An 11,122-nucleotide genomic window follows, 5' to 3' on the forward strand; every position below is an offset into this window, starting at 1 on the left:
TTAACGATCGAATCCCAGAGCTCATTGGAAGTTCTAGGAACTTCATTAGCCCATTTCTCCCTCAAACATCTCTTTACTTCTGCCCAGACATTTTCTATTGGGTTAAGATCTGCTCCGCGTGGAGGCCAATTGATTACCTCTACATCATTTTGCTCTGCCAGCCACTCTTGGACAACTCGTGACATATGGACAGGTGACCGGTCGTGTTGAAAGTGGATTGCTCCCTCAGGATAACGTTCGCGAACAGATGGCAGCATAATATTCTCCAAGATAAACTTATACTGCGCACCTGTAAGACGCCCATCAATCCTGTGAAGATACCCAAATCCATCTGCAGAGATCCAGCCCCAGACAGCCACTGATACGCGTCCGCTGGAACGCTTGTGCCATATGTATCGAGGATCGAACCTGGAACCTCTCTCACGAAAGACACAGACTGGTCCATCATTTGCAGAAGAAAATATACATTCATCGCTGAAAATGACATTTGTCCAGTTCCGATGCATATTTTCCTCTGCAAATTGACGTCGTCGTCTGATGTGTTCCGCAGAAAGAAATTCCTTAATGGCTGCACGCCGAGCGAAGAGATTAGCCTCCCTGAGTCGCCTAATAGCTGTTTGACGTGATCCAGGAAAGTCAGCGGCTTGTCGCAGTTGACGCGAATTTGAATGGGGAGTTTTCTTAGCTTGTTCAACCAGACGACGGTCTTGCTCGTTTGTGGTAACTCGCCGTCTCCCATTACCACGACGACGAATTGTTTCCCCGGTAACACGATATCTATGTGTCCGCCGCTGACCTGTTCTAGGGTGAATGCCTACATGCTCCGCGGCTTGCTTAACGCTGTAACTTTCGTCAAGAAGCGTTATGAAACGAATTCTTGCTTCCTCCATGACGTCTACCACTCAAATGTAAGTGAATGTCTATCTAAAAGAAATCCCAATGTATTACGTGGCATTTACTAGACACGAACTCCCTTTTATCGAATTTTGATTGGTTGTCATATCAGATATTTGGTAGTGTGAATTGAGTCCTTACTTAATAGCCCTACAGTGTCACACGAAACAGCCAGAGGCGTTTTCTTTCAGCTTTACCTTTGAATGTGCATAATGTAACTTGTATTCTCCAGGCGTTTCAATAACCCAACACACTTAGCTTCAGAACTAGTAACAGTATATATGTATATACCTCAGTTTTATTCAATGACATCTAGAATACTTCTTCCAGCACCGTGGTTATATAAGACGTAGACTTACAGACTAGCGTTTAATTTGAACAAATGCACATTCACCGATAATCGAATCAGGCCCATATCCAGGGGGTCTAGTGGGGCCGGCACCCCTAAATTTTAGCTGCACCCTAAAAGTTTCACGGTAGTTTCACGGAACTATAATATGGTGATGAACTATAATGTGGTTGGATCGGGCCTCCCCTAACTTCAGCCGGACCCCCTTTACATTTTTGGGCTGACTACCGGCCTGAATCGAATCCAAAGTGCCCCCATTCCTTTCACAAGGATATCCCTTAGCCGCAAATGAACGCAACATTTATTTGAATTATATATACCTGAACCACTTTAAATCACATATAGACCCGATTTCATTCATTTTTAATTTTCTTCGTAACATAAATCCTATTAAATGTATGTATACAATTTACCGGTAAAATAAGTACAACTGAAATAGGAAATAGCGATGGCCAATTCCAGAATTTTTACTTCCCGGAATCCGAAAAGTAAAATCGGAAACATTCTAGATTTCGGAAAATTCCGATTTTGGAAAAAATTCGGAATTCGGAAAAAATCCGGATTTTAGTAAAATTCCGATGTCGGAAAAATTTCGTATTTTTTCCGAAGTCCAGAATATTTCTAAATTCCGGAATTGTTCCGACATCGAAATTTTTCCGAAATCCGGAAAGTAAACTTACCGATTCCGGAAAATAAATTTTCTGGATTCCGGATCGCGAAAAATTTTGGCCATCGCTAGGAAATAGTAGGCTGTAATCTATATATCAAGGGTGCATTTCGTGCTTGTGTTTTAACCTGCATCTGATTGCTTCAGAGAAAAAAGTAAAATTTCTACATTTATTTCTTTAATAGCAAAGATGTCCGTTCATTGTACGGGAAGAGTAGTTTTATTTGAAAAATATTTTGAAGGTTGTTTGGACCTTCTTTCTCCTCTCAGAATGCGTATTTGAATCGAAGTGAACTGATGAAAACTAAGCTCGACTCAAGTGCTTACTATGTGCACAAATTCATTTCAAATGGCTGAGTCGTTTTTCGTGGTGAAACAGAAAATATCGATGCAATTTTATACTGTTTATTGAGAAAACATAGAGGAATAGTTGCGCTTCATCCTAAAAGCGAAATTTTCGGAAACTTTGGATCTTGTGTCCATCGAGTTTTAAGAAGGAGTTTATTTACCAGATTCCATATTCCAAGTCAGTCCATATTCGTGATATACTATATATATATATATATATATATATATATATATATATATATATATATATATATATATATATATATTGCATAATTTTTAAACCGACTATCCCCCCAGAGCATTTTAATGAAATTGACATGACAAAAGCAATGTCGAGTTAACTGTTTATAACTTCAATTTAAACACTTAAGAAATTTTCCTATCATGATGAGACTGTATTGTATTCGAATGTGAAAAAAGTCATGGTAGAAATTGCTTCTTCCTTACGTGAAAACGGAATTGTTCAAAATAGTAGAACGAATGCCTATATATTTTAAATTAGTAATATATACGGTGACTTTCATATTCTTAACTTAAAGATCTCGTAAGATACTCTATTTTTATGTATACTTTGGATCATGTTTCCCTCCTTAGTATATGTGTCCGTCCTTATTAAAGTAAAATAAATAAATAAATGAATAAAACATTGAGGTGGAAGACAGTGCTAACTATGTCTAGCTATTATCATGTTACCTTCATTAAAATATGTTTGCTAAAAGATTAGAGATATTCAAAATGTATGCCAAAAATATATCTTGGAAATCACTCAAGTTTAACAGATGAAACTCAGTATATAAGTTCCTTATTAAATCTAAGCTGGTATGAGTCCCAGCGCTTTTGAACATTTCGATTTATAAGTATGAGGATATCAATTTCCATATTATTCTAGTTTCCCATAGTCTGTTCATAAAATAACCAAATTTTAAAAAGGTTACATCGTTTAAAATGAATTTGTGACTTACGTCTACCTGAGTTTTTATCATCTCACTTTAATTCATAGGGGCGTCCTAAAGGGGAAAGAGTCCCCAAATATACCTTTCAAATATGTTCCATACATGTAATCTTCCCGTGACAAGAACCGGCATTTCAACTAGTATATTGCGTAAATGAAATCAATCTTGACTATATCGTCGAAACGAAAAAAATAAAAGAAGAATTTTAGGAATGATCCAAAAAATGAATCAAAAGATTACGATCTTGGCCAAGAATTTTATTAATGATTAAAAAAAATATCAAATTGCGATCTTGGCCAATAATAATCAAGGGCACAAAATTTTTGAATGGTCCCTAAATCAAGTGTTCGTATTTTCGACGGAATAAGCACATTACACTGAGTTATGTGATAGTTTGGGTTTGGCTACACTATATGTAGAACTCCAGATAAAGGTGTAGAAGAAAAATTTTGATTGAATGAAATATATTAGATTTTTTTTTTCAGGGGTCACAACATTTATGAGCGGCCCGTAAATAGTTTTTTTTTTTTTTTTTTTTTTTTTAAATAAGCAAATGATACTGAGTTAAATGATAGTATGAGTTTGGCTACACTATATGTAGTTCTCCAGGTATAAGGCGTACAAGAAAATTTTGCCTAAAATATATTGAATCTTTTGATCCAATAAAACAAAAATATTAAGATAGGTAATTTTTAACAATGTTCTGTACTTTTTTACTTTAATTAACGCGCGTATATTAAAGATGATAAAGGATTAAAAAATTATGCCAATAATAAAATACCTCAGAGCCTCTCAAGTTACGGCTGTAAAACCCGATACAAATGTCTTATTATAAATAAATAGACATATATCCTAACATTTTCAAAAATTCCAACTTTAAGAAGTAGTAGAGGGGATTTCTTCAATTGTTTTATTCATATTATTTTGTTATCTATTGCATCATCACAAAAATCATTCCAACCGTTTCAAATTAGTTTTTAAACATAATTATCACCGTTTTCGAACGAAGGCTTTATTATGTTACTTTCGTCTAAAGTCCATAGAGAAAGAGGGTGGAAAAATTTATGCTTGAAAAACAGTATCTCACAAGACTAATAAGGGGAAAGCAGACTTTGGTAAATGAACTTCGGGTTCATCCTTCGCGAGGTAGTAATGCATATTTAAGTGTATATATTACAAACTGGGAGAGCACAATAGCCAGAAATAGTGGAGAAAACGCGTCTTAAAGATCCCGACTCTCGCATATGATACCACGCGTAAAGTTATCAAGTGACGACGTGGCAGAGTTAGGAGCATCTACGACCCCATGCAAATGGTTCCGGGTTGCATCCTCGCTCGATTCAACTTTTTTGTTTTTTCCTTTAACCAATAAAGTAGCCATAAAATATTAATTCGCCATATGCTTATAATGCATACAACAATAGAAATATTCAAATCAGTTGTAAAATCTTTCAATGTTCTGTGTTAACTAGCAATTAATTGTACCCTATTCCGCGTTGTAAATTGATATCACGCATTATATTATGGTTAGCACAGTCGTTGTGCAAAAAATGTTCTTGTCGCTTCGTGTCTATATTTGTGAACATTGTGCGAATTACAAGGGTAATGAGGGAGAAATTCCCTTTGGTAATACTGGGTGTATGCTGTAATTAGCGGCGTCATTTCAAACTTCAATTGAGGGGGCAAGAGCATCACCGACATAAGGCTTTCACGTTTAGTTCTAGTGTATTAGTAGACAATCGATTAAAGGATATTTATTCCTCAAACTCTTGAGGGGTAATTGCCCCTCCTGCTCTCCCTAAATGACTCCCCTGGCTACAACTGTCATACTTTGCCATACTATTGCCGTCTGAAGTACAATCCATCCTCCCTTGCAAATGTCCGGTCAATTCGCACACTGTTTACAGATACGACACGAAGCGTCAAAAACATTTTTTACACAACGACTCTGCTAACAATAATATAACTCCGGGCCGCGGTGACTCAATAGTAGAGCGTTCACCTCTGGTGCATGGGGTTTCGGGTTCAAACCCTGCTCCCGCCAAGTGAACTTTGTGCTGGACAAACACCATGTGGGTGGGTTTCGTCGGAGTTCTCCCGTTTCCTACCACTTTCTTCATTCCACCATTTCATTAATTTCTCATCTTCGCCGTCTCCTTTAGCCTAGCCGGCATAAACGTGGGACGTAAAACTCAAAAATTTCATGTTTTTTCATAGTACAACCCGTGGCATCAATATACTACGCGGAATAGGTTACATTCTATTGCTAGTTAACATAGAATATTCAAAGATTTTACAACTGATTTGAACAATTCTATTGTTTTATGTATTATAAACATATGATGAATTAATATTTTACTTGTAGTTAAAAATGGATACTTTATTGGTTAAAGCAAAAAACAAAAAAAAAAATTACTCGAGCAGGAATCGAACCTAGCACTCTTTGCACGGGAGCCGTGGATCATCCTAACTCTGCCACGCCGTCACTTGAGAACTTTATACGTCGTGTCATACATGCGCTGAGTTAGAATCTTTAGGACGCCTTTTCTCCAGTATTTCTGACTATTGCGCTCCTCCAGTTTGTAATATTAACATTTTAAATTTGCACTACTGCCTCGCGAAGGATGACCCCGAAGTTCATTTACCAAACTCTGGTTTTATATATCTCCCCCTCCTCCCTTTCTCAAACTGTGGGGCTGAATTTGGATTTAAACAGCATCGGTAGTGTCACTGTTAATCTCAACTAGCTCAAAAGCTATAGATGACTAATATCGGTCCTTTTCGATCATTTTAAATGTCTCCCCTCCTCTTCCTAAAATTACACCGTCAAAGTGATATGACAAAAACGATCTCAGGTTAGAACTTCATTTAGGTTGGAAACTTGATCGAGATCGGTCCGGTGGTTCAAGTGTTATCAAGTTTTATTTATTTTAGGTATCCCCTCCCCTCCCTTAAGTTCTACTGTCAAAGTGAAATGATAAAAAAATCTCTGACCTTAACTTCATCTATGTTTAAAATTGGACCGAGATTGATCGTTGGGTTCAAGAGTTAAGTTTCACTTACTTTTTAACTCCTTCCTTCCCCTCCCCTAATTTTTATCGTCAAAGTAAATAGATACCAGTAAATACCATCCCAGGCGCAAATCGCATCTATGTTGAAAATTTGATCGATATTGGTTGGGTGGTTCAAGAGTAATAAAGTCACAAAGACAGCCAGTTTTATTTTTATTTTTTTTACATATCTCCCCCCTCCCCACCTTGCACCGTCAAAATTAGATTATAAAAATTATCGAAGGACAGAACGTCATCTATCTTGAAAATTTGATTAAAATCGGTAGGATGTTTAAGCGTGATAAAGTCACAAAGACAGTCACTTTTATTTTCATTTTATAACATATATCTACCTCTGCCCATCCCTTACGTAGCATCGTAAACGTGAAATGGCAATAACATCCCAGGCCCGAACCTAATCTATGTTGAAAGTTTGATCGAGATCTCTCGGGTAGTTCAAGAGTTACTAAGTTTTATTCATTTCCATATATTTCCCCTCCTGCTCTTCCCCTTCCCTAAAATCTACCGTCAAAGCAAAATGATAAAAAAACCTACAGGGTGCAATTCTCAGATATGCTCTCAATAGAGTTTTCAGATATACGCTGATTTCAAGGAGGGTCCAAAGTAGGCAGAATATAAGCCTTAAGAATAATGGACATCCACTGCTTCGGAGGGAAGTCGGAAGTGTTAAGAACCGGCAGCTCCATGTTTTTTGTGTTCGCAATAATGTGTGATGCGATGTATTTCCTCACTGTATATTTCACTTTCTCTTCACTTATAAGCGTGAAAGAAAAAATTACAACATGCGTTTTCCCGATACGAGAAACCGTGTTGCTGACGATCCTTAACACTTTCGACATCGCGCTAAAGGATTCTGTGTTCACTGCTATCAGGGCTTATCTTTGCCTACGTTGGACCAATCATAAAGTCAGTCAAATCTCAAAATTCGGTTGATTGCATGTCTGGGAATTTTACCCTGTATGGAATACTTTGTACACCCACTGAAAATTAATGAAATATGCATTTCTGGATTGCGTATGTGTGACTTCTTTTACTTGATAAGGACCACCATCCACAATTTCTGGAATTCGAAATAGGACATATTGAAGTTTTGCTTTTTCGCGATTTTGGACAGCCCTAGCTCTGAAACTATGCACTTTTCCCCACAGGTCCATATGAACTTTTTCTCTTATTTTGATGTCAGGAATCACCTCTTAGAGTTTGTCAGTATAGTTCATTAACACCCTGTATAAAACTCTAATACTACAAGTAATGGCTGTTCCTTTGACGAAAAGAAAAAAAGTAAATATTACAAGTAATGGCTGTTCCTTCGGCGAGAAAAAACAAAACACACTTGACCACTGGCGTCTCTGGCATGTAAAATTTGGGGGGGGGGGGGACATCAAGGAAAGTGATTTAAATGGTACTACCAAGCCCAACCTGTTTATTATCTTCGATTCCATTTGTTAGCTTTCTGATTACCTTCACGGACCCCCTGAGATATATCAAGTCTGTTATAATCCTTATAATCCTTTCATAGCCAGAATATTATATTCCAAATAGTGTAATTATTATTTATATGTTATTCTGTCGTTAGTAAATAAATTAGAATAAAATATTGAATATTTTGTACTTCAAAATATTGAGGTGGACGCGTCCCCCTAAACCCCCCGCCAAAGACGCCCATGCACTTGACGAAGACTCGAACATGGATCAACTGATTGGTAGATTAGAACGTTATCTACTACGCCACATACTCAGGTGTTTTTTTTTTTTTTTTTTTTTTTTTTTTTTTTTTTTTTTGCTATACACTTTAAATATCCAGTTTGTGATTTTTGGTTCTGTTGTCTTACCATATAACAGTTTTTCTGCTTTCCCTGCTTCTCACACTATTCGTGTTATTTGTTGTGTAAATTGCATCTGCAAACGTAATATATTTTGTTAATTTACCAGCATACACAGCTTTTAAAAGTTTTAATGGTCAATTACATTAACTGAACCGATTTTCCCGTATTTTCCATCGCGTCAAGAAGCAACAGATACTATCCTGCGGAGAACATGCATTTTCTTATGTGACAGGCAATACCTATCCCGCCCTGAGTGCCATTATTTCTTTCTACACCCTTTCCCTTGGTTCGGATCAACTTCGTGTCCCTTCGTGTGCTACGAAGAAAACCGAAGGATCGCGGCCGACAGTTTCTTTTCAAGCTATCGAGTAAGACTGATTGAATTATATAATTGTATTTTATTTATTTATTTACTAAACACATTTCCGATAAAGCAAAAATACCATTATTTTTGTAAAATGTTTATTATTTTCATGAAGCAGAGAGAATTTTCTACTTGGCTTTAGAACTATCCCTACTAATTTTTAATCGACATCTAATATCTTACGTTCATTATTTCTGTCTATTACCTGAATTTTACTTGCAGAAACTATGTTTTATTTAATTACTGTTTTATGAAAGTTTAGTCATATGTTAATTAAAATTCCACTATTTGTAAGATTCTCATTTCAATTATGAAAATGATTATAAATGAAGCTTCCGCTTTCTATAAAATTCTTGACAGTTTTAATGTTTTAAAGACATAATTCTAAATTATTTGGAAATATTCAAATAAACTAGAATGAAGAGGATAATACTAAGGAGCATTATTAGAACAAAACATTGTTCCTTAAGGAATTCACAGAATCAAGCTTTTCTAAAAAAAAAAAAAAAAAAAAAAAAAAAGTTACTATAGGGTATGGGATTCGAAGTGATGATCGTGGAAAAATAAAGTATGCAAAGAAGAAGCTTTAACCGACTACTCTACAACGACACGGTAAAGACTGCAGCTTGGCAGACGCATGTGACGAAACCATTAACACAAAATGCCTGATCGCTTCGCACATTTTGTAGCTTGTTTCTATTTAGTCCTTTGTTTAAATGTAAAATGCTTAATAGCAATGATTGTTAGAGATGTGCCACATGTATAGTAACTAACCTTATGACAGATTTACTTTGTATTTCTAACAAAGCATAAAATTCCCTCCCTCTTTGTAAATTTCGCTGCGCGTTTGCCACGTTTACGAAAATGGAACTTAGAATTTTTCGATGAAAGTTTCGGAGATTTCTTTTTTTAATTATAACTTGCTTATTTTTTAATTTTTTATTGAAATATTTTTTGGAAATATGTGTTTTGTTTTTCTGCTTATTTCAAAGGTGAACTGTGACATTTTCTATCACAAGAAAGAGAGTTATTTCTATTTATGTAATTTCTAAAGACATGCGACAACAATTTTGGACACAAGTGTACATCAAATAGAATCAATTTTGTAGCTAGTGCAACAGTAAGAAGTATCCACGTGCACGGAACATGCGATATGCGTTCAAATGCCCTCACACATACTCATACATTAAGTACAAGGGCAAAACAAACTTCAAAACACAACCAGAGCGGAATACACACACATCTTCTTTTATTTCGAATCACTCATTAACTAATTAGAACTCACTCTGTTACCTACTTTTTAACATGCTAGATACTTAATGAATAATTCCTAAAAGTATGGCGTTTCTCGTCCTTTCCTAAATGAGAAGCGCGGCTCCTTAAGTATAACCAAAAATTGCAGAAAGTGTGCAAAGGAGATAACAGCGAAAAAACTTGGCGAAAGCGGACGCCCAACTTCGGAATAAATGCCTTTAAGAAGTTTAATACATTTCCATATATCAAATAATTATTTTATGGATAAGATTTAGGTAAGAAAATTAGGTAACAGTTTAGAAATGGTAATGTTGCATTATTTACTCACATGTTTCCTCCGTGAACGAAATTTTCTTTGAGTTATGACTAAAAATTACAAAAATTCAATTCTATAAACATTCTGGACATTATTTTTTAAATGCAAAAATTGGCTTTCTATTCATATAGTTGAACTTTACTTAAGTCTGATTATCTCCATTAAATTGAAACATTATTTTTTATATTTTCAATCAACAAGTAGGTATAGAACGAAACGAAAATATAAAAATAATTAATATAAATATAGTATAATATAAATATAAATATATTATAAAGTAATAAAATAAAATATTAAGAAGTAGCTTCATAAAATAAATACCTTATATCCGTAGATCAAAAATGGTGTAGTGTATATACGAACCTTGAACTGTAGTATAGATGCAGTTTTCCAAAGAATATTTACAACAAAAGAGAAATAAGTTTTACGTTTGGTGCAGATCAAGAATATTATAGCCAAAGAAAATTATTTGTGAAAATATAATTAAAAGATGGAAGTTAAAGAAGTAACAACAGATTGACAATATGTTGGAGAACAGAACAGCAATTTAGAAACATTACAAACAAATTAGAAACCGGAATGAAATAATTGATAATAAATATACACAGTAATAAAGGCGGTGAAATAAGCTCGTTACGCTGATACCGCTCTGAGAGACTAGCGTCCACATGTACTTTAAAATAATGTTCATAATGGACGTTCTTTATGATTTTTGCCACGAAGATTCCAGTCATATCTCTGTTTTACAATTCCATAACCCAGTGGTGCTACTTTAACAACCGGTACTCTCTCTCTCTCTGTATATATATAGGGCCGAGTCCAGGATTCTCTGAGGGGGGTGCACCAGTAACTACCAGTACATTTGAATTAAATTTGAGTTTTTTAAATGCCTTTAGGCATCTGTGATGTGAATGAGTAATTCCCTTGGATATGTTAAGTGTCTGTTCTCTATGAATTCTTTTCCTTGAACCTTCAGAACATTGACTTAAACTATTGATTTTGCAGAACTCACTGCTAGCTTCTCACTTTAGACAGTGTATATTTACAAGGAAGGAGGGGTGCACGTGCATCTTTGCACCC

The 11,122-nt window shown here is 35.5% G+C and overlaps 1 protein-coding gene across 1 annotated transcript in view; it reads right to left on the reverse strand.

The window, feature by feature from the left end:
• LOC145675434 (barrier-to-autointegration factor-like protein) overlaps positions 1 to 10,445 on the reverse strand; it is a 127,801-nt gene extending 117,356 nt beyond the window's left edge. Inside the window, exon 1 of the mRNA XM_081745852.1 lies at positions 10,364 to 10,445. The gene's annotated coding sequence lies outside the window, so the exon portion shown is untranslated. The remainder of the gene's footprint in view (positions 1 to 10,363) is intronic.
• Positions 10,446 to 11,122: the final 677 nt, after the last annotated feature.

Source organism: Thermobia domestica, chromosome 18, assembly GCF_964235325.1.
Source record: "Thermobia domestica chromosome 18, izTheDome1.hap1.1, whole genome shotgun sequence".
Taxonomy (NCBI): Eukaryota; Metazoa; Arthropoda; class Insecta; order Zygentoma; family Lepismatidae; genus Thermobia; species Thermobia domestica.